At 57.8% G+C, this 24,208-nt stretch overlaps 1 protein-coding gene across 1 annotated transcript in view; it reads left to right on the top strand.

Annotated features, from left to right (window-relative positions):
* The first annotated feature begins 1,247 nt into the window (after positions 1 to 1,247).
* Bdkrb2 (bradykinin receptor B2) overlaps positions 1,248 to 24,208 on the top strand; it is a 30,376-nt gene continuing 7,415 nt past the window's right edge. Inside the window, exons 1-2 of the mRNA XM_027950915.3 lie at positions 1,248 to 1,363; positions 21,773 to 21,898. The gene's annotated coding sequence lies outside the window, so the exon portion shown is untranslated. The remainder of the gene's footprint in view (positions 1,364 to 21,772; positions 21,899 to 24,208) is intronic.

Here is a 24,208-nt window from a genome sequence, read left to right as displayed (position 1 = left end):
GCAGGGAAGTGTTTGGAACGTGAGCTCATCTGCAGCTCCGAGCCCCCCAGCCCTGAGCCAGGACTTCCAAACTGGGTCACAACAACATAAAACCAAGGACCAAACAGCCCTCCACTGCAGCGCTGGGTGGACAAGGGTGAGGAGGCCGTTTCGTCCAGAGTCTCCCAGCCGCTGGTATACTGGATCCAGACCTCTGGGGACTCAGCGTGCAGAGCCCTGTGGGGTCCAACCCAGAAGAGACTCCCCAAGGTCCCTGTCCCTGCAGACTCTATAAATGGACCCCGTCCATCACACACCCCCTCAGTGATCAATCTCGCCCCAGGACGGAGCACGTGCTCAGCAGTGTGTCCGGGGGCTCAAGAGGCCCCTGCAGGCTTCCACCCCACCCGGGGAACCCAGGGCAGCAAGCACCAAGGACGTCCAACAGGACAGGTGCAGATGGGACCTGGACTCTAAGTTACAGCTTGGCCGGCCCACGGCTAGCCAGGGCTGGGCCCCAGGTCATCCTCAGCCTTTCCAGGACTCGGTGTCCCCATTCCTTCATGATGGGGTTGGGCTGGGTCACTGTTTTGTAGGATTCTGAGAAGCTCAGGGGAAGGGGACATGGCAGGGGGGCTGAGACCCCATCTGCCCACCTCCCTCTGCCTGCTCTGAACCTGGTCTCCCAAAGGAGAGGTTTTGGCCTTAAAAAAAAAAGAGAAAAGTTGGTCTGTCTCTGCCTTTCTGAGCCGCCAGCCTCTGGGAGAGGGTGCTGAAGGCCCACCCAGGAAGCCCAGCGGACAGCTCCAAGGGAATGCCTGGGGTCGCTGGGAAGAGGTCCCTGAGTTTCCTCCCTGTCACCCTCGGGACGGGTACATGCCATAAAAAGTACCTTCAGAAGGTCCCTGCCCACCTGGCCACCTTCTGTTTACACCCGTGGGAACGCCCCCTGTGTACACCTAAAACTCAGACTCAAAACAAAGTCCTCGGGAAAATAAATCATAAATGTCACGAGAGACACTCGTTCACGTGGCCCCTCACGGGCCACCCTGGGGCAGGCTGGGACACTTGCCGCCCCGAGGCTCACTGGGCAGAAGCGTACACAGAGAACATTCCTGGGGGAACACGGAGCCCAGGACTCCGGGAGAGGAAGCACCGCCCGCTGCTCAGCGCTGGGCAGGAGCTGGGAGCAGAGCGGGAGGAGGGAGGAAGTGCCCAGGAGGGCAGTGACATCACCGCCCAGCCCTTGAAAGATGAGCCATTGGTCGCCACTCCAGCTCAGCTCCCATCCTCTTCTCAGAGAGCTAGGGACGGGTGGGGACATCAGGCAGCCCCGAGGACCCAGGAAACTGCCAAAGTGCCTGCACAGCTTGCTCCAGACAAGGTGGGTGCCCGGCAGGGGTTGATCCAGCCACCACACCTTTGGTGAAAGGACCCTCTGTCCCAGCACGAGGGAGGGCTAGCTGGGGGCAGACTCACAGGCTCCAGAGGGAGCTCCGTTCCTGGGGAGGGTGAGCAAAGTTCTCTTCCTTCCCTAGGTCAGAAAAGTGGCCTGGGGAGAAGGGCAGTCAGCAGGAGGGATTGTCTGGTTTGTTCTGGGTTTGTCTTTTGCACGAGTTTGGTGTGAGCAGCTTCATGATTTGGTTTTTGTAGCTCCTGGGTTGACACATTGGGCTGAAGCAGCAGGAGCCATAGGTGTGGAGCGTCAACTCCAGAATGGGACTTTCCACTCATGCTGTGCCATTCACTTGTCCTGTGTTACCCTGGACAAACTATGTAACCTCTCTGAGCCTTGGTTTCTCTGTCTGCAAAGGACCCTGCTCTCCTGCTTCCTGGGGAAGAAAGAGGTTAACTCAGACAGTAGAGAGGCTTTGCATTTGTCCAGTGTGCTCTCCGTGGCTGGTGGCTGCTGCTGGTGACTTCAGTTCAGACAGGCTTTGTGTCCTCCTGTCAGGGTCCTGGCTGGGAGTCCCAGCTCTGCTCTCACCCCACGGGGGACAGACACCGTTGGACAAGTTATTTTGCCCAGGTCCTGAGCCACAAAGAAGCCGTGCAAAGACAGGAATGGGCTGTTACCTCCCAGGGACCACATGGTGGTGCTCGGGGCGGGCGCCGTTATTCAAGCTGCCAGGAAGGAGCTCGTGGGCCTGGGCGGGTAGAGGTGCTGCTCCCGGGCAGGTTGCGATGTGCCTCTATGAGTCACAGGCCGCCTGGGCTCCGCCACCCACAGGAAGTGGGGGCTCTGGCTGGGCGTGGTGGGGGGCTCCTCGGCCACCCCCAGCGCTTGTTCTTCCGAGGGGTGGCCTGGGCAGGGTAGTGACGCAGGGACACTGCCCTCGCCCTGGCTACGCTGGGGAACTGGGCCGTGCCCTCCCGTGCCTCGGCAGCATGAGGGGACGGGGACACTTCACAATTGTGAGCCCAGAAGCTTGGAGAAGAGGTCGCTGTGTTTCCCCTGCTCGGCTGGGAGTGGGGGACACGTTGAAAAGGACGCATGTGCTGGCCCCCAGGGGACCCCAGGACCCCGGGTCACCTGGTCCTGAAGTTCATGCCCTGTGACGTCCCACACAATCGCAGGCTCCCCAGCAGCCACAGGCTTCGGCCCCTCCCTGTGCGGACTGGGAAAGTGAGTGTGGACGCAGAGGGCCTGCAGAGCCCTTGCTCGGTGTCGGGGACCCTGGGCCACTGTGGGGCTCGGGCTCTTCGTCTGTAAGCAGGGGACCTCTGGATGACTGAGCCCAGACGGTGGGTCCAAAGGCTCTGGAGTGGACCAAAATCTGGCAGATGCTGGTCAAGGGGAGTGGACAGGGGAGAGTGGACAGGGGATAGCCATGCCCCGTGACCTCTGCTGACCTGGTGACAGGCTGGATAAGTTCAGGGGCTCGAGGTGGAGCCAGGGCTGCCTCTCTCGTCTGCTCGGGGTGGAAGAGCAGCCAGGGGACCCCAGCTTCCAGAAAGAACACGAGGCCACGGTCTGCGCTCGCAGCTGCCCCCTCGGCGTGAGAACCCAGCGGGTGTTTGTTGAATGACTGAAGGTGGAATGGCCGCACGAGTCCCAGCCACAGGGCAGGCACTGGGGTATTCCTGGAGGAAGAAGCCTGTCTGAGGAGGCGGTTGCGGGGTTCCGGAAACGCTGAGCTGTGGAGATCAGAGGCTGCGGGAGGCCTGGAGGGAGGGAGGAGCAGCCCGCAGAGAAGCTCAGGGCAGAAGAACCCCTCCACCTTCCAAAGCCAGAGGAGGCCCTGCTCCAAGGGAAGCCGTGGTGCCCCACGGGCTGCAGGTGGCAGGATGCGTCCTGCAGGTGCCCTACAGCCAGCGGAGCCCACGGCAGGGGCGCAGGTGGGGGAGAGGCCACCGCCGCGGGGTGGGCGGGGCTCTGCACCTTCCCATCGATTTGGCCATGAACCTAAAACTGCTTCCCACCACCAATCACCAGAGGACAGCAGGAGAACCAGCCAGGGGCAGTGGGTGTGTTGAGTGAGGACGCAGAGCCCTTAGAGGACCTCAGGGTCGTGAGCCGAATGGTCAGAAGCTGCTGAGACCTGAGACTCTGACGCAGCACCGCCCATGGCCCGTCCAGAATCCTGGAGCAGACAGCACGTGGTGCAGCTGCTTGTGGGCTGCGGAGCTCCTTGCTCTATAAGCCGCCTGTCAGTCTCAGGGCCGGGGAACGCACCCTTCCTCCACAGGCCTACAGCCCACCGCCTGCTGAGCAAGGGCCCACCTCCCTTCCCTGGAGTCTGCCCATGACGGTCCCCCGGGTCCTCTCCAAGCTGATCGGCTCCCTCCCCCAAGTCCTGCTGGCATTCCTGGGGGCCTGCTCCCCTAAACCAGAGCCCAGGGCTGTTTTCTGGAACAAACCCACAGAGTTAGGTGTTCCTCTGATTCTGTCGTCAAAATGGGGTCTGCAAGGTTCTGGAGGCCGGATGTGAAGGCCCCTCCTGAACAACTCCACCGCGGCTCAGAGCCCAGGGGCGCGGGTGACTTGGGATTCCAACCTGACTTTTTCAGTCACCGAGGGGGAAGCTCTCTGGGCCCCCGTTTTGTCATCTGTGCGTTGGGAGTAACGGTACCTATTTTGGAGGGCCACAGGGAGGCTTTGTCAGAAGGCGCTGGTGCCGCTCAGGTGGGGGTGTGCAGCTGGCTGAGGGACAGCCCACAGAGGCCAAAGCAAGGGCCGGGGACTGTCAGAGCTTTGTTGCCTAGCAGCCTGGGGGTTCCCAGGGAAAGGAGCCCCACCCCATAAGCCAAATCTGCAGGCAATGACGGCAAGAGGGCTGTGGCCTTCCGTCAGAGCTCAGATTGGCTTTGGTGGAGCCTGTCCCCGCCCCAGCCCCTCTGGGCGCTCCAAGCTCCGCTGCCAAGGAGGGACACCCAGCTCCCTGGCTAGCTAAGTGACCTCTGACGACAGCAGTGCCTGGCCGACCCTTGACCCCGGTGGGGAGTGTGCACGGTGGCCTGCAGACCCCGGTGGTCCCTTCCTTCTCGGCTTGTTCTTGAACTGACTTTTCCCACGAGGCTGTTCCTCCTCCTCTTTGGGGGCGGGGGTTCTAGGCAGCCCACTCTGTGGCAGATGAGGAAAGGGCAAACCTTCACTTCAGAATCACCTGGCACCCAGGCGCGGCCGGGCCTGCTCGGGGTCTCTGGTGGCAGAGCTGGGCACCCGAGGGCTTGCGGGCATCTGTGGGGATGCTGAAGCAGGCGGCCTCACACCACTGTTTGAAGTAAGTAGCTTTAGCAAAGGGTTTCTTCCTGGACGCCCAAGCCAGCCTCCCAGGACAGAACCACGTCCCAGAGAACCGGGCCTCCAGAGGCTCACAGCAGAGCCATCTGCAGGGGAACTTGGGCCTCACTGTTCTGAGGGCCATCTGCCCTGCCTCTCACCCAACCGGAAGGTTCTTGGGGAGGACTGGGCCTCACTCCACCCCAGCACCCAGGCGTGGCCCCGACTGGGCACTAAGAACAAGCCTCGGGCTCCTCGGGAGCCCCCAGCCTGGTAGTTGCCCCTCACACCCACACAGCAGCCTCTCCCTCCACGAAGACTGGGGCAGGAGGTGTCACCTGGCTGTTCCTGGGACGAGCCACCCCTTCTGGACCCCACTGTGCCTGTTGAAGTAAGGATGGGAGAAGGAAACTTTGGGGTCTCCCCTCACCCCAAGCACTCAGAGGTGGGAAAGAGGGTGCACTCCTGGTCCAGGTAAAGGCCTTGGTCCGCAAGATCCCCCGAGGTAGCCAAAAACACAGAAAAAGGGGCCCGTCCCATGAACCAGGGCACTTTAGACAGTGTCCCTTCCCTCCTCCTCCTCCTCTCCCTCCCCACCCCTCCCCCTCTATGTGACCTGGGGAAGACCTCTCTGAGCCTTGGTTCCCTGAGCTGTACATAATGACAGAATCCAAGGCGCAGGACTGGGCGCCTCTGAGGCGGGGACAGTCCTTCTGCAACATGCAGGTGACAGAAGGAAGTCCAGCAGGTGGCACCTCAGCAGGAGGAGGCATGACCTCTGGGTCCTCCAGCACAGCAGGGACAACCCATGACATCTTTCAAAATGACCCCCTCTCAGCACATAGCTAGATCGACATTTGGAGCAAATGCTGGTTTCTGGGACTCCGTATTGAGTGGCCCTGGTGTAGAAATGTATGCAAATATTACGTCTTGTTTTTTTAAAAAAATGAGGAGAGTGACGATTGCCACCTGCAGAGGCGACGGTGGTGTATTTGGGATGCTTCCCCAGGTGTCCTGACGCGTGGATCCAGGCACACCTGCCCAGGAAAGCCCAAAAGACCCCTAGAAAGAGACAGGGCCCCGGTGACAGCCTGGCTGTCTCTGCAGGAGAGGGCTGTCGGGGGCTGGGCAGGGCCAGGAGGGAGGCTGTGCTCTCTTTTGTGAACACAGAAGTTTTTATTGCGCATTAGATCCTTCTACAAAAATTTAAATATAAAAGAACAAAACAAACTGGAATGGAAATAAGGGGACAGAACGGGCTCCTGTTCCCCTTTCTGCAGCCTGCATCCATCCTAAATCTTCCTCTGGGTGAGGGAAGAGGACTGAAAGTGAAGGGAGAAGAGCCATTCAAGCACCTGTGCCCACACCCGAGAGCCAGCTCAGCAGAGGTGGCCAGGGAAAGGGTGGGACCCGAGAGAAGCAGGACGAGCAAACCCCGGTCATGAGAGTCACTCTGTGACCACCCAAGAAAGTGCATTCACCGAGCATCTACTACGTGCCCAGCTCTGTGCTGAGCATTAGAGCTACAGGGACCCAAAACAGCTCTGCTCACTCAGACTCAGAGTCCCAGGAGGAATATTTTCCTGGAAAATACAAAAAAAAAAAAGAAAGAAATATTGCTTCATTAAGCCATTCTAGCCACAGGGAAAATTAATAACTTTAAATAATTCAAGAAAGAGGAAGACATGTTATAGAAAACATCACTGTGATTACTGGAACCAGCTAAAGTCTAGGACTGTGGTCAACAAGTTGGTCGGAACATGATCGTGAAGCCTCACAACTGTTTAAAAGGCTGCTTAGAATAGAAGACGTAAACAACTTGGAAATAATCTGGAACTAAAACTTCATGTTATTTCAACTAAAGCTGAAAGTGGAAGGGGAAGCAGAGACTGATATGTGTGTGACGGTTTCTGTCTTATCTGTAAGAAGAATAGTCACTTTTCTGCTCTTGAGGACAAGGGGTGGGGGCAGGGTCTACAGGTTTGTGAAAAACTTAAAGATAGTCATTGGAAGAGTGGAAAAGGGATCGATTACGCTGTACCCTATAAAGAATACACATTTACAGAAATTAACTCTGCCTAGACCCCAGAGAAAAACCTCAGTATGTAGATATTAATTAATATCAATAAAGAGTCACAGGTATAGAACCGTCACAGGCTGCATGACCTGACCATATGGTGGAAATTGACACATAAACACCAAACATCACAAACATTAGAAAACACTCTTCCTTAAATCTCTTTCATCAAATCACTCATCAAAACTGAAATCACAGGTATGTGAGGAATGCTACTTATCAAATTTATGGGATGTAGCCAAAGCCATATTCAGAGGACAGTTCATGTCTTTGTATTTTTAAATTATTAAACCACAAAGGTTATAAATAAATTAACTAAATGCCAAATTCAAATAAAAACCTAGATAATGAATAATGACCCAAAAAAAGTAGAATAAAGAAAATAATATCACAAAAGCAAAGTGGGGGAAAAACATCAGTATCAGTAGGTCATCCATGGAGATGCTCTCAGCTAGCTCCTGGAAGAGAGGACAGGAGAAGGGACACATCAGGAAGTGGTATGGGACATGCTGAGAATTTAAATAAAATTGAGGGCTGAGTGTGGTGGCACACACCTGTAATCCCGGTGGCTTGGGAGGCTGAGGCAGGAGGATCGCAAGTTCAAAACCAGCCTCAGCAACTTCGTGAGGCACTAAAGCAACTCAGTGAGACCTGCCTCTAATAAAATACAGAATGGGCTGTGGATTGGGCTCCACGGTGAAGTATCCCTGGGTTCAATCCCCAGTACAAAAAAAAAAAAAAAGAATTTGAATAGTTAACAGAGATTGATGGGTGGCAGCTCAGGGTGGTCAAGAGTGGCCTGCGGCCAGAGCAGGGGCCAGTGCCCGCCTGCACCAGGAGCACATGGGGAGACCCCCTGGTAAGGGACCTGCACCAGCCCCAAGAAGCTCTCCCTGCCACCTGTCCCTGGGACTTTTGCCGAAATTCCCATATCCTGGACTGAGGCTGCCTCCCCTCCAGAAAGGTGGGCTTGCGGGGCTCAGGCTGCACCCACTCCACGGCCCACACCTAGGATCCCCGTCTCCGCTCCAGTCCTTCACACCCATGTCTCAGTCTGAGCCCACAACCCAGGCTCCCACACATGCCCATAACTTAGCCATTAATATTTTTTAAAAAAATATTTAGAAATTAGGACCAACCAGCCTCGTTGGCCAGCAGCCTGGGGACAGGCACAGACAACTACCTGCTGAGCAACCCGGGGCAGGTTCCCGACCTCTCTGAGCCTCTCCTTTCTCTGATGCATCCGGGGAGGGACAATGACTGCTGTCTTGCAGATGTGACAGAACTGTGTGTGGAAGCTCCCTCAGGGCACCAGGGGACGCAGAAGCTGGCTTATCCCCACCTTCCCGAGCCATTTACTAAGAGACTGTCTGGGATCCCTCAGCTCAGAGACCTCTGCCCCCCAAGGAGCTCAGACTCTCGAACACAGCACAGTGCATCTGTAACTCCAGGTCCCTTCCCCAAGGGACACACACACACACACACACACACACAGCTGCACGTCCCCACAACAGCTCACTACACGCGTCGCAGTGCTCTGACCTGTCATTGCAGGCAAGTGTCGGCTCTCTCCTGGGAGAGAGCGGGTTTCAAGTTCAAGCTCCCACACCCAGGTGCAGGGCAGAGCCTGCCGTGGGTCCCACAGCCAGGGAGCCCAGCCAGGGCTGATGGAAATATGTCCAAGCCCCACCCTGGCCCCAAACTGTCACAAATCTCCCTCCTGCTAAACCTGCCAAGTGGGAATCATGCCCCACTTGACAGGTGAGGAAGTCTCTGGAGACTCACGCGGCGTTCAAAGCTGGCTTCGCCCTCCCCACCGGGTCCTGCCTCTCCAGACCGGCAAAGGCACGGGGAGGAGCCTGAAGGGCAGCCCAGGGCCGGGAGGAAGGCAGCCGGCAGCTGGGGGAGAGGCCGGTGGGGAGCCCTGGGAGCCCCAGTCACCAGGCTGGCAAAGGTGATCCAGAAGCCCCAGTCCACCTGCAACAGGGGCAGCCCTCCCAGCAGAGGACATGTGTGCTCAGTAGGAACACAAAGACCGGCCCAGGGTACTTTCCCTCCGAGTAGCCTGGGAATTTCTTCTGAGTCCTTTTGAGCTGTGAGAGCTGGGGGGATGGAGGTGGGGACAGCTGAGTGGACCCCGGGGGAGGTGGAGGTGACTGTCCTGCCTGAGACAGGAAAGGAAGTCCTGAGTGCCAGGTGATCACGCCGCATCCCAAACCACCCTCACACTGGAGATGAGGCTCGTTACCCTGGAAGTGGGGAGCCCAGGCTCAGAAGGGCCACTCACTCCCAGTCACACCGTCAGTCAGTGGCAGAGCTGGGGTTTGAGTGGCAGCCAGTGCGACTTCATCGGGTTCTTCTGTTACCAGCAGGTCTGCCTCTTGTGCCTGCATTGGGTGGCCTGAGAGGACGGTGAGGGGAAGCCCGAAAACCTGGGCTGTGGTTTGAGTCCCAGCGACCCCCTCCCCAGCCTCAGTCCTCCCCTATGAAATGTAGCCATGCCTCCCTCCTTCAGAGGCCGTGAGAAAGAACATTGTGACAGCGTTTTTTAAATGCAAAGAGAAAAGGGAAATACGATAATCACTAGGTTGACTGGAGGTTGGGCATGGGGTCAGGGACAGGGACAGGCAACACACAGAGCAAGAGAAATCAGTCTGGCCTCAGCTTTTCTGCAGCAGAGACTCATCAGACCCCCAACGGAGGAGGAGCTGAAGACAGGAGAGGGACAGATTGTGGGGCTGTCACAGTCCGTTGTTCATGACTACAACAAAATATCTGAGGCAGGCAAACTTTATAACGGAAAGATGTTTGTTGAGCTCAGAGTTTTGGATACTGAAAGTTCAAACAACACGGCACGGGCTCTCGCCTGCCCCCTCCAGTTGTCGGTGTCGTTTCTTGGTGGATGGCAAGAGCAGGAACGCACGCGGGAGGAGATCACATGGAAACCAGAGAGGCTGGGATCTCACGCTCACACCACATCCAAACTGCGGCAGACGCTGATCGGCCACAGGAAGACACGCTCAAGGGTGAGAGGCCTCCGAAGAAAGTGCCACGCCCGCACCCATCGTGGAAAAGTCACCCAGAGGCTCAACCCAGGCGACAGAGACGAGCACCACAATGACGGACAGGCTGAGTGGGACTCTTTCTGTGTTTCCCCCCATTTCACTGGGACACTTAGACCCTCAGGCTGAGTCCTGTGATGCCCAGGGGACTTGGGGGCTCAAGGGCAATTTCACCCTCCAGAGCCTCCTCCGCTGGCTCCACGGCGGCTCCTTTTCCAGGTCATCGGAAGCCCGCGGACTCCACCTGCCCAGGACTGGTGGCCGGCGGGATTGGAAGTCATTACAGAAGGATGCCCATTTGTTTGCCAGTTTCTGCGGGATCCAGGCCTTTCCTCTGGGCATGAACTGGCTGATTATCTTTCTTACGTCAACTAACCATAATTCAGTCCCTGTTTTGGTTTTTTTGTTCTTTTTGTTTAAGGAAAGACATTTGGCTTCCTTAAATATTTTTATTACAGAAGTCATAGCCGTTCTTCCCAGAAAACTTGGAAACCACTACAAAGGAGACGGAAACCCGAAGCACACGTGGTCCCCGGCCAAGGACGAACAGCACCCGCCGTAACTGGCTGCTGGCCTCCAGCTTTTGGAACCGCGTTACCCAATGTGGACTCTCTGGCCTTCTCGGGCGCGAGGTGCCATCAGAAGCGACCTCTCCTTTTCCGCAGCTGGTCAGAAGCACCGGTTTCCTTCCTCCTAGCATGGTCCCTGCCCTTTCGAGTGACGAGGACCCCCTGCACGTGCAGCTTCTCTTGTCCTTTTGATTATTTTCAGAAATACCAAGCAAAAAGGAAAAGCCGGGGTTTTTGTTTGTTTATTTTAGTTTCTCGATTTGCTTTGCCCAATTGCCCCAAAATTGAATTTTCTGGAGCCGGTTTGGGAGCCACACGGCACCTGCCTGACCCTGTTCAGAGAAGGCTGGATTCCATGATGCTCAGGGGACACGGTGGCTGCTGGGCCATCCCACGCCACCTGCCTGCTCCCTTGGTCTTGGACCAGCCCTTTAAATACCAGCAAACCAGATTATTTTTACATCGTCTTGGCTCCAGCAGTTCCTGCGGCCATCGGGGGCAGGCAGCAAAGAGGGTGCCTGGAGACAGGGACATCTCGCCGGGTGCAAGCTGATGAACAGTGGTCCCCAAGACTGATTGAGCCCTGCTAACAACCAGCCCCGTTTACCTATGCGGAGGCCGAGGCTCAGCGGTCAGGGACCTGGCAGAAGGCGCTCGCCGTCCTGATAGTTCTCCCTGCACTGGGCTCCGGAACACAGTGGGAGGGTGGCCGCCCCTGTGTGTCCCTGCCTGGTTCTGGCTGTTTGGGTCCCACACTAGGCTGGGCAGGGAATCTTGAAGGGTGTTATTTCTGGCCTCAAAAATACAAATTGCCAAGGGAAGAAAGCAAGCTCATGAGAAATCTGACATCCTCCTCCTTCCAGCTCGGAGAGGGGGGTCTTCTCCTGTGTCAGCACCGGAGACGGTGGAGCCCAGGGGCCGCGGAGGGGACAGGAGGCACGTCCCCTCCTCCCAGCTGAGCTACACGCCAGGCAGCTCTGGCTCTGTGAGGCGGGGGACGTCTATGAAACTGAGACAGGAACAGGAGGCTTCTGTCCCCGCGCTCCCTGCCGGAGGAGGCCAGGAGGGCAGGACACACACACCTCAGGGTCCCCTGCGCTCTCCGCAGCTGGGGCCCTCCCAGAGGCTAGTGTGTTCTCTGAAACTCATTTTTCACCCTGAGAAGCAGCAGGTCTCACACCCAGTGAGACGTCTCCACCACCCCCTGCGTTGCTGTCAGAGGGTTAAGGAAGCCTCAGGCCTGGGAATCTCCTGATACGCAGATGACCCCTCCACATCCCCCAGATGGGATTCCTGTCTCGATCCAGAGAGGCCGGGGGGAAAGGGGCGCCGTGGCAGTGGGCAAGGCAGTCTTCCATGGTCCTAGGACTGGGATCTGCAGTTTAAGGAACCTGGGCATATCAGAAACGTTGCTGAGTTTACTTGATTGCCTCCAGTGACAGGGAACTCCCCACTGCCCAAAGCAACTCAGTTCAGCAAACACTCAATAAGCAGCTGTGCTGTTCCAGGACGAGGACAAGGACACGCAGAGTCCCTGTTCAGTGCTCAGGGGACCAACAGTGTGTCAGTCAAGACGGGCGTAAGGAAAAGAGAAGCCTGGGTGCATCTGTGTCTGTGTGCACGAGCTCGTGCCCGTGACGAGGACATAGAGTGACAGAGTCACTGGAAATCACAAACCGTCACCACTGGCAGGACCTTGCAAGACAATCTGCCCCATCTGGGGAAACTGAGCCTGGAGAGGACAGCCACCAGCTCAGAGGCACCCGTAGCACAGAGTCCCGAGTGGGCGCTGGCTCCCTGTTGGGGTCCGTGACCGGGAATGAATCATGTCCCTTCACGGAGCCTCAGCCCCTGGTCTGTAAAATGGGCATTAGAAGTCCCCCACAGGACAGTCGAGCAGATCGGGGGAAACTGACATGCAGACCCCTGTGCTACAAACTGTAAAGGGCGGTGCCAGCACCAGGATGTCACCGTGGGATTGGGGAGGGGCAGCGGGCAGGCCTGGGATGTCGCCTGTTACTCAGGACAGGACGCCTTCCTCTCAGAGTCCTAGTTCCCTCGTCTGCTAAACGAGGGTTGGACCAGAACTCTAGATGCCGGGGCTCTTCCCACTTGAAAGCCCAGGGGTACTTGGCATGCCTGGGGTACTTGAGGTTTGCAGTGGCTCCTCGCGGATCACCCCGAGTACTGATCCCGCCACAGCCCTGCACTTAGCCCCAAGCTTTACCAAGCCCCCACTGGACTCTGGGCCTGTTTTGTTGTTTATAAAGGTGAGGCCAAGCCGGCGCGGTGGTGCACAGCTGCAATCCCCGGAGCTCGGGAGGCTGAGGCAGGAGGATCTCAAGTTCAAAGCCAGCCTCAGCAACTTAAGGACATAGCGAGACCCTGTCTCAAAATAGAAAATAGAAAATAAGGGCTGGGGTGTGGCTCAGTGGTCAGGCACCCCTGAGTTCAATCCCTGGTACCAAAGGGGGAAAAAGTGAGGACAAGATTCCGCCCTGCGTCTTTCAGGACAAGGGAGGCCCAAGTCTGTGCCTGGGAGCATCTGAGCAGCGTCCCAGACAGTCTCTGCACTGACAGGCTGAGGCACAGTGTCCTCCCCGGCCTCAACTCCTACCTCAGGCCCATCTCAGGGCTGGTGAGTTCATATCTTATGTGTGTAGAACCGGGCTGACCTGTGGAGACGGCGTGGAGACGGCAGACGCGTTTGCTGCCAACGTATTTTACTTAGAGACAGGGTCTCGCTGAGTTGCTTAGCACTTCGCTTTTTGCTGAGGCTGGCTTTGAACTTGTCATCCTCCTGTCTCAGCCTCCGGAGCTGCTGGGATTACAGGGGTGCGCCACTGCACCCGCTACTGTCATTATAATTTGTCCTTTCCACACACATTTCCCAGCCTGGGCCAGGCCAGTAGTAAGGGGCTACAGTGGGGAGGAAGGGTGACCATTGGGGGCCTTCCTGGGGCTCCAGGCGGTCAGGGAGAGACGGTTAAATGGACTGTTGAGATGGACAGTGTCAGAGCTATGACAGGAGCACTGGGGCTGGGCACCACGCTGGGTCCAGGAAGGACCTGGAGGAGGTGACCTAATCCTGGAGCTGTTGGAGGAGGGGACAGGGAGTAGGTTCTGTGACTTCGTGTGTTGAGGCCTAACAGGCTTAGAGCCAGTGGGTACGTTGGACTTGAAGCTGGCAATGGTGGGGGCGTTGACACCAGGGAATCTCAAATGCCACAATTCAGGCCCCTCCCCCCAGAGAGCCAGCTGCTGACCACTGACCAGCACCGCCCCGCCCCCACTCCACAGAGGGCGGAGCGGTAGGTCAAGGACCAGGTTCTCCACTCACTGTCCCCCTGAGAGCCGTGGTCCTGGGCAGGTCAGGAGGAAACCAGGATGTTTACAGAGAAGGTGTCCATCAGGAGTCTCCCGTGCCAGGGCGTGACAGTGGGTCCCAAGGGGAACGAGAGGAGAATTCGTCCCCTTAGCAGCTGGGGACCTTCTCGAGCCCGAGCTTATCCACACAGTGACAAGACAAACCCCCGGCTGATTCCTCAACTAGTTACCAAAGGCAGAAACGGGAGGAAGTGGCGGATCTGTGCTTCGGAGAAGCAGAGGCCGGGGGACAGAGGATGCCTTTCTGTCTGTCCCCCATCCCTGAAGGTCCCTTGTTCCTGCCTCCAGATTCAGCCAGCACCCTCTGCTGGGCCACCGTCACCAAGCACACCGCACACCGTCACACCATGGCCGTGTGCACAGGGCCTAGCGGGCAGCCAGAGCAAGGGTCTTACATCACAGAGGAGGCCAGCAGTGCGCGGACAGCTCAGGGCGGTGGGCAGTCACCTGCCCCAGGAAGGCTCCCGTGCCCCCACCTTTGGGCCCGCATCCCTGGCACCTGGGAGATCCCTAAGGGCAGTGCCAGCTGTCATTCATCCTATAGTCACACAATTCCGAGAAACAGCGCGGTGAGGAGCACGGAGCCACCAGCCACTGGCTGTGTGACTCTGGACAAGCTGCTGGGCCACTCTGTGCCTCCCTCGTTCTCAACTGAAAGATGGAGGTGGAAAGATGGCAGTAGTCCCCCCCCCACACACCGAGGCAGGGTGGATTGCAGGGACTGTTCCGGGGACGGTGCTTAGAATACCGCCTGGCCATCAAGGACGGTGCTACTGTCACGTCCTGGAAGCTGGCAGAGGGGCCCTCACAAAGCTGTGGAATGGATGAGATGGGAACAGAGAAATGCTGTGCAGGTGCTGGGGCCACCTGTCAGCCCCAGGGTCATTGTCAGCACCCCCCATGCTGTCCACAGTGAGGACTCAGGAGACCCCAGTGGACGCTCACAAATATTCCCTAGGGACCGTGGCCCCGTACAGTTGGGGTGAGGCCCAGAGTCCTCTGGAGCTCTGACGTCCTTCGGGAGGCGCTGCAGCAGCTTGGCAATCCTGGGGGCTTCCTGGAGGAGGAGGGATTGTCTTTGGAGTTTGAGTGCTTGGTGCAGAGTGCTCGTGGAGAATGGAGCATCCTGAGTGTGTGGAGAGGGAAGGCTGGGGTAGGGACGAGGAGCACCACGATGGCCCTGCGGACCCCGACAGGGCAAGGACCCTGGAGATGTGGGGGGCTCGCTTCTGACATAGCTACCTGGAGTTAGCACAGACCCCAGGGAGGGCTCAGTGCCACACCACTGCTGTGACATGAGATGCCAGTCCCGGGTGGTGACCTGCACTGTTGACCGGCTAGCTGTAAACAAAGGTTCCCGCCATCCCTCCCTCAGGTTTGGTGACGTGCTAGGACGGCTCACGGGTCAGGGACACGGTGACCTACACTATAGACGGATTAAGCAGGACCCGCTCGGGAACAGGGGAGAGAGGCGGGGGCCTCTGGACAGGCGGCTCCCGGCCCCCTGCGTGTTCTCCCCCACACACCCCCCAACCCTGCCTTTTAGGGGATCCAGGGAGGCTTCATCCTGTGGCAGCCCTTCTCCTTCCTGGAAAGTGGGGGTGAGGCTGAAAGCTTGAAGCTGGATCACACTTGACCTTTCTGGTGACCAGCCCCCATCCTAAAGCTGGCCACCACCAGCCCATGGCTGTGCCCACTGAGAGTCATCTCCTACACCAAAAGATGACTTTTGTCACCCGGGAAATTCCAAGGGATTTCCAAGCTCTGTATCTGGAACCAAGATCAAGGACCAAATATATATTTTTTATTACATCCGGTCCCACAAACCACAAGCTCTGAACGTCAAATTCTGTAATCAAATTCTAGATCTACCCTGCCTAATATGGTAGCCACTGGCCAGGAGAGGCTACTGAGCACTTGAAATGTGGCTAGCCCAAATTGAGATAGGTTATGATTTACAAAATGCCCATCCATGTCTAAGAGTCAGCAGGAAAAACATTCTTAAAGAAGCTCATTAAAGACTTTTTACATTCACGACATGATGAAACAGTAATGTATTAGATCTTGTCTTTGTCCATTTCATCTTACTGTAACAAAGCACCCGAGGACAAGTAACTTACAAAGAAAAGAGGTTATTTGGCTCTCTATTCTGGTGGCTAGAGGATCCAAGCAGCATGGCGCCAGGGTCCTGTAATGCGTCCTGTGCAGAGGGACACACGTGCAAGCAGGAAGCAAACACCAGAGGGTGCCAGGCTCACTAGCTGTAACAACCCACTCTCAGGGAACTAAACCAGTCCCAAGAGACCTGACCCCCTCCCGAGAGACAGCATCAATCCATTGGTGAAGGCAGAGGCACCATGACCTTGCCACCGCCCTCTAGCCCCACCTCTTAAACTTCCACCCCCTTCCATGCTGGGGATGAAGCTCGCAGCACATGACCCTGGGGGTCCACCATGGCCAAACCACAGCCAACATATTTGGTTAAATCAATTATAGTATCAGAATCAATTTCACCTGAGTCCTCTTCCTTTGTTTTAAACGAGGCTGATAGGAAATCAAAATCACTTCTGTGGCTCACATTCCATTTCTACTGGACAGCGACGCCCTGGGCACTGGGCACTGGGATCAGATGGCCACAGAACCAGGAGAGGAAAGAAGCCCCAGAGAGGCATCGAGCAGCCCCAAGTCAGATTCTGATCCAGGAAAACCGGCTGTGGGTAAAAATAAGGTGACATCTATGAGACGACTGGAAATACAACAGAGGGCAGGGGCAGCAGCCAGGGGGGCTTGTCAGGTGGCTTTAGGTGTGACCATGCTCCTGTGGCTTTGCTTTCTGTACCAAGAGTCTGGGCTTTTGGAGATGTTTGCTGAAATATTTACAGATTGACTGACAGACAGACGTGCAGGATCTGCGTCAGGCCGGGAGGGCGGGGCACCGTGGGGTTCAGGCAAAGACGGGCCAGCTGTGCATTAGCGATAGGTCTGTGGAGAGTCAGGACGCTCGTCTACCTACCTGTGGGTGTATTCAAGTTTCTCTATCATGGAAAGTTTTTTAGAACAAACTGGAGCTGGGTGCAGGGGCGCACACCTAAAACCCTGGGACTCAGGAGGCTGAGGCGGGAGGATTGTAAGTTTGAGGCCCACCTGGGCAACTTAGCGAGACTGTCTCAAAATAAAAAATAAAAATTAAAAAAAAAAACCTGGAAGGGCTGGGGATGTAGCTCGGTGATAAAGCATCCCTCCACCACCCCAGTGGCCCAAAAGAGAGAGAGACACCCCAGCTCCTGGGGATCTGGCACAGCCCGCCCGGTTCAAACTGCATTTTGGGGTCTGTCACCTTTGCCCCACTGTACCCTGCACCGGGAGGCCTTCCCCGCTTCCTCGGGAGGCCAAGTCACCTTCAATCCAGCACGTGGAGGCAAAGCCCAGCCGCCCGCCAGGTCTGTGGGCCCCGAGGGCAGGCCAGGAGCCCCGAGCTGGCTGTGCTATTGCTGTCTTCCGTGCGCCCCAGGTCCTGAGGGGCGGGGCCCACTGCTGTCAATCAGCTCCCAGAACACGCCCCCCTCCTTTCCAGAAAGAGTCAACATTGGCAGGACACAGAGCTCTGGAATCTCAAGGTTGCCTCCCTGGGCTCCAAGGGGTGCCAGAGTCCCACAGCAGAAGTGAGCAGCAGAGAGAGGTCACACGGCTTTGACGTGAGTCCACGGGCAGGCCACGAGGGACCTGCCCTCTGTGCCGTGTCCGCAGATGGGGAGGTCGCTGAGCCTGCTCCGCACTGTCTCCATGGGGACCTTTGGAGCCTCAGGAACTCTGCCCTGATCCCATTCCCTCCGCATGCGGCTCAGGGTGGGGAGCTCAAGGCGTCCTCTTCTTTAGGGAAGTGGCTGTCCCCAGGTCCCCAGAATCCTCTACAACCCTGCATCCTCCCAGCGAGGCCACAGAGGCCCAGAGATGGTGAAGTTCCCCAGGGCCCAGCTGGTCCCTGGGCTCTGCCCCCAGGCCATCTCCTCCCACCTCTCTGCTGCAGAGTCCTAGAAAAAGAGGGCTCGCTGCTGGCCGGAGGGCAGGGGGGGCTTCTCGAGGAGGTGGCCTTGGCGCTAGGATGCTGCCGGGTGCCCTCATTCCTTTGGTCCTGCCCAGGGGTGCTGTGGGGAGACTGAGGCCCACAAACTACGGTATTCAGGAAGGGACAAAACTCCCTGCCCCAAGTTCGGTCTCCCCAGCTCCTCCTGCCTGCTCCTTCCTCAGGGCCAAAGCCGCTCCGTGACCCCGGGCTCTCTCCCCCTGGCTAGCTCGGGTTCTGTTTATTGTGTCTTCCTTTCTAGTTTTGTAAACTGGGCTGCGTGGCAAGCAGGGCGGGCGCATGCCCGCATGTGGGGGAGGAGTCGGGCCAGCGGCCAGCGGACAGAATGGCCAGCCCCTGGACAGCCCCTGGACAGCTCATCTCTCTCCTGCCCAGCAGAGCTGTGCCACCCTCCAGACACTGGGGACCTTCCTGGGCTGGAGAGATGGAGGGAGAAAGAGCCTTCTGGGCGCACTGACCACAGCTCCCCTCCTGGCCTGGGCTGTCCCAGGGAGCCACGTGCAGGGGCAGTTCCCTCCCGAGGCCTTTCCCGCGTGGCAAAGCCTTTCCTCCTGTTTCCTCTCATTGTGACTGAACTGCCCATGCTAGGAAACGGGAATCTCCGGCCAAGGGAAGAGGGTGTCTCTATCTCTGTGCAAAGGCATCTGCTCTCCGCGCTGGGCGTGTCCCCCAGCACCTCTGCGTGGGCCGGGACAGGGCTTTGGTGCAGACGCTCAGCTCCACTTACTCCCTGGGAGGGCGCCGCTGGGGGAGGCTGACCAGAACAGGGGGCTGGGAACTGGGATTCCGCGACCTGGGTGCAAGGTGAAGCTCAGCCACGGACCGGGTGTGTCCTGGTAGAAGCCGGTCTGTCGTGCTGTGCCCAGGAGCTCCCCGCACCAGGGAAACTTCCAAGGGTGGAAGAAGGAGGAGGACTCCAGTAAGATGGCCCGGACCCAGACCCATGAGCAGGAGCAGGCACACCGTGGCTCTTGCCCCAGGCTGTCGCATCCTTGCTGGGGGCTCGAGACATCTCCCCACCTCTCTGGGCCTCCGTTGACCCTGTGTGAAGGAAAGGGAAGTGGGGGGTCATCCGTCTTGCAGCACAGAGCCCTCGCCCCCGGCAGCACTGTTTGCCGAGACCCCAGGCAGAGGAGGGGGAGCTGGAATTTGTGCAGCAGCTAAGGGTGCCAAGCGCTGTCCCAAGCGCCCACGATCATTAGCGTCCTCGCAGCCTCTCCGAGTAGTACAAGGACACCCCAGATGGCAGATGAAGGAAGCCAGGCTCTGGGGAGGTGACCACTTGTCCAAGGCCACCTCCAGCTGGTCAGTGCTGGAGCTAGGAGTCTGACAGGTGTGGGGCTCCGTCACGAAACCGCAGCACCCTTGTCCTCCCAGGCCTGGGACACCTCCAGGCATGTGGCCCTTGCTCTGTCACCTTCATGGGCACATGGGAAGGAGCCCAGAGGCCCAGGGATGATGGGAATTCTCCCAGGCCACACCCAGTGAGTGGCCAAGCTTCCCCTTGAACCCAGGCCCTGGACACACACATGGCTGCTCCTCAGCAGCCTTCCTGCCTCACGCAGCTCAAACCCAACCAAAGTCGGCTGGGAAGATCTGGGCTGAGGGGCCTCCTGTGGTGGGAAGCCGGCACAGGAGCATCCCAGCCACCTGTCAGCCACGGGAGCCCGGGAGGAAGCCTGCCCAGGGGACTTTTTCTTTCTGTCTTAATTTTTTTTAAGTTGGAGACAAGACTCTCGGATTTGTTATGCGCACAGAGGAAACAGCGTAGTGCAATTAAACACCAGCTCCACGGGGCTCAGCAAAGGAGACCGCGGTTTTCTTCAGGGAGGACAGACCATGAGGGAGGTAGGGAGTTTTCAAGGGAAGAGTAAGTGGGTTTTAGGGGCACCTCGTGGACTTGGGCTGGGACAGAGTCCTCGGGGCCCACAGGACAGATAATGGATTATGTGAGTCTCTGTGGGACTGAAATGGGGGTCAACGGTGCGTGGAAAAGTCTGCCCAGGTGCGTCGACGGACCCCGTCTTTCTTCCTAGGATAAAGGCTTTGGGCTTCTGTGGTTCATGACTTTTCAATAATAAGACTGAAGGCAATTGTGTCCCTCTTTTGACAGCGCTGGTCAGGTAGACAAGGGGACCTTGAAGGACTGCGCTCTCTGCTCTGAGAGGGAAAGAACCGAGGGAAGGTCACGGGGACCTTGATTCTAGGGAGGTCTGAGGCCTCCACGCATCAAGCACAGTCTGTGGGGTCCGTCTTCTGAGCTCCAGGAACACAGTGCCCTGAGGCAACGGACATCACGAAGACCTGAGTCCTGCTGGTCAGAAAGGGGACTCTTCCTTTAGGGGAAAGGAGCCCTAGAATGTCAGAAGAAATCTGTCATTTATTAAAACTGCACAAGCCTGGAATCCTTGTGACTCAGGAGGCTGAGGCAGGAGGATCTCAAATTTGAAGGCAGCCTGGGCAACTGAGTGAGACCCTCGGCAATTTAGCAAGATCCTGTCTCAAAAAAAAAGAAAAGAGTTTTTAACAAAATATGAAATCCAACGCGGGGCAAAGAAACAAAAGGCGCTGACCGGAAGAGCCGCAGTGAACAGGAAAAGAAGGACTCCGCCAGCCTCCCCTCCCCTGCAGACAGCCGGATGGAGAGGGCTCTGCCCTCAAGGTTCTCCTGTCCCTTCAAAGTGTTTCCAGAACATTCTGGCCCATGAAGTGTCCAAATGCCAGGAGGGCCCCTGTGCCTGTGCCCAGGACTGATCCCACTTTCGGGGCCGGCTCTTGGGAGGCCCACGATTGGAGGGTGGCTTCCCACCACCTGCCCCACAGGCTGCTTCCCCTCTGCGGAGATGAGCCTCCAGGGCTCGGGGCCACGCCTCCCTGCCCGGGAGGTTCATGAGGCGGCGCTGGCCCTTCCCCGTGTGAGCTGCCGCCAGACGTTCACCCAGTGCTGCTCCGTGAACAGCACCCTGACCCTGTGAATCAGGACGTGGGGGAAGGCGTGGGTGTCAGGGCAGAGCTCAGGAGACGCCCCTCCTTTCTAGCTTTGGCCTTGACTCCAGCTTGCTGGGTGCCCTGAGCAAATGTCCAAGAGATGGGGGTGTGCTGACCACAGCAGCCGGCGTGGGGAGCAGGGAGGGTGGGGCGATGCAGGAGGCAGGGTGCTCCCCTCCGAGACTGGCTATGCTGGGACACACACACACACACACACACACACACACACACAGCTCCACCTCCTCAAAGCCTCCCCTGGGTGGGCGGCTGGGCATCTCAGAAACACCTGTTCTCCCTCCATATGTGAAGTCAGTGTGAGCCGGAGAGCAGGCTGCGTTACGTCCTGGCCCCTGGAGTGGCCTTCTCATGGGGGTGCCTCGGTCTGGGAAGGACTCTGACCTCCGCTCCCTGCCTTGACCTGCATTGACTCATCTGCTCCCCACAGCAGCCCGAGGGGGGAGGATCAGGATACTTTTATACCAAGCCCCATCAGGCACAACGAGGTCACACAGCCTGCCCCTGGAGGAGGACTCAGTCCAAGGCCTGGTTCCAGTCCATCCCCCAAACTGCCAGGCTGCCCCCCACACACACACTTGTCTGCACGTGTCCAGCCAGACACCGCCAGACACTTCCACACTTGACCATTCCGTTCTGCCATATCTACGGCACCTGCACAGGTATAACTTTACTACTGGCTTATTTTCCAACTGTAAGCTCATATCACCAACCTAAAGAGAAAATGAGTTTAATTTGTCATTTAAAAGGAGTTATTTATAAAAATATAGACACCTTTATTAAAGTATGACTAGATTGGGGGGGGGGGGGGGGGCGGTGAGCCACAGCAGAGCCTGCTCTCCCTGTTAAACAGGGAATGTCTCTATCTGTTTTCTGTTGCTATGACAGAACACCTGAGACTGAGAAATTTATGAAGGAAAAAAAGGTCCAGTTTGGCTCAGGAGGATGGAAGTCCGAGGCTGTGGGACCACAAAGGCTGCTCAACTCCTGACAGAAAGCAGACGGGCAAGCAGAGTGAGTAACTAAGGTTTCAGTGCATGAGCCTTAGGGGGCATGTCCAGAGCAGGGAGCTTCTGAATCCTAGAGAGGCATTGAAGACACGGGGCACGAGGCTGAGCCTTTCTCCCTGCCTAGTGAGAAGGAGGACTCAGGTCATTACCCGCCAGTCTACCCCCCGCCTGGAAAATACTTCCCAGCTCCTACATGAAACCCCCAAATACCGGCATGTGTATTTGTACCGGGGGACAAAAGGACCTTTTCCCTCTGCCCTCCTCAGTTCTGGCCGAGGCCCCTGTCACAAAAGGCAGCTCACGGAGAAGCAGAGACATTTACCCCCCCGTGAGCTCCAGGAGCGGGAGGGGTTGACGCTGAGCTCCAAGGAGAGAGGCGGGCGGAGGAGCTGGGTGCACACTGGAGACGGGGCCTGCAGATCCTGTAGCCGCATGCCACAGAGCTGCGCGGGCACAGGGACCCTGTCACGGAAGGCCTCTGGCTGCTCTGGCCTCAGCGCGTCCTCCCAGCACCTGCAGCTCCCCGGCTCCCTGAACCCCATCCCTGCCCCAGGTTGGGGGTCCATGCAAAGCCTGGTGCTGGAGATGGTGACGCCCTGTGTCTGGGGGAGGCCCAGCCTCCAAGGCCCTGAGACCTGGGCTCCTGGGAAAGCAAACAGACTCCCTCTGAGACTAACGTGGAATTCACCCCGACAGCACCCAGCCCCGGGCTCGGTGACTAACCAGGGAACTATGTGCACAGTGTTCCTGGCGGAGGGAGAGAGGACGGCGGGTCAGAAGGTGGGAGGTCCCCTTGAAGCATCCGCTAGAGTCCGCTCCTGTCCACAGGCCCCAGCCCGGTCATGGAGGTCTGCATCTGAGAGGGCTGATGTCCACCCTCCCGGCTCTGCTCAGGGGGAAACCCAGGCCCACAGAGATAGGGGACTCACTCCAGATCACCGAGGGCCGCTCCTGACCCCACCTGCCTACGCCCTGCGCCACGCTCCTCCCCCCTGCCTCACAGCTGACCTCACCATCCCAGGACGTGTTAGTCAGGTCCCCAGAGAGGGACAGCACCTTCAGGAAGGTGAAGGTGAACAGAGGCCCAGGGGAGTCCGACAGGAGGTGCCTCCCCTGTGCCTCGGGCTGGGGACACACGGCTGAGCTCCCTGCCCCTCCCCTCTGGAGAGCAGGGCCCCCAGTGGACACAATGGACTCCAGTCCAGTCCCTGAGGGCCTAGCTCTAATATGAAACCCCAAAATATGGGCACACATTGTGACAGGGGACAAAAGGGAGAGCGCCCAGGAAGCCCATCTTCACTCTCCGCCCTCCCTCAGCCTCCTGCCTGGGCCTCCACGGGCCAAACCCAGAGAACCCAGATGGCAAGGAGCCGTGGAGTTGTCCCCATGGGGCTCCAGAGGCAGGGGTCCAGGGGGAGAGCCGGAGGGGACCTGGAGCAGAACACACAGCCCCCTGCCCAAGTCCCACCTCCAGAGCAGATGGACAGAGCCAGCGGGGACCCAGGCTCCCAGATTCTCTTGTCCCCTGAGCTTAAGTCCCCTGAGCTCTGGGCACTGGGAACGTCCTAGACTCTGTTTTGAAACGAGCGCTGTGTTACAGCCTGAGCAGTGATGAGGTTCAGTTGGGCTGGCTTGGCCAGATCTGGGACCCCCAGACTGAGGTCACCGGAAACATGGACATCTCCCCAGGGGGGAGGCACCGCAGAGCTAACTCGCGGCTGTCCTTCTCTGGGTGGGAATCGCAGGCCAGGCAGGGAGGCTAAGGTCCCCTGCTGCACAGCTCAGCTGGACAGCCAGCCCAAGGGGCAGGGGAGGCTTGTCCTCCCTCCTCCCTGCTGGCCAGCCAGCAAGTGAGTGGTGGGCGCTCAGTTATCCTTGAAATGTTTTCAAAATAAGTGATTCAAACATGACCTCTGGCCCGCAGGTGGATTTTCTCTCCGTGAGCCAGGAAAGGCCCCCTCAGAAAACCAGTCACGAGGTCTTTCTTCCCTCCCCAGACCCCCCACCACCAAAGGATCAGAGGGACTCTGCTCGCTGCGTCCCTGGCAAGTTCCGGGTCCTGGCCTTGGCTCTGCTGAGGCCCCAGGTCCATGAATCTCTTCTGGGTGTTAACTGAACACCTGCCCTGGGCGCCCTACTGACTGACTCAGCCTTGTCGTCTTCTGAGTGACTTCCCTGGGCCGTCTGCTCCCTGATCACCATGTCCTGCAGCTAAATGAGGAGAGCCAGGCTTCCAGAAGGGCAGTGCCCGGGGTCCATCTAGACCCCGTGTTTCTGAGCAGCTGGAAGCTGACACAGGGCAGATCCGAGGCAC

The sequence above is a fragment of the Marmota flaviventris genome, chromosome 2 (genome assembly GCF_047511675.1).
Source record: "Marmota flaviventris isolate mMarFla1 chromosome 2, mMarFla1.hap1, whole genome shotgun sequence".
NCBI lineage: Eukaryota > Metazoa > Chordata > Mammalia > Rodentia > Sciuridae > Marmota > Marmota flaviventris.
The sequence above is the reverse complement of the archived record's forward strand: the minus strand, read 5'-3'. Positions and strand labels throughout refer to the sequence as shown.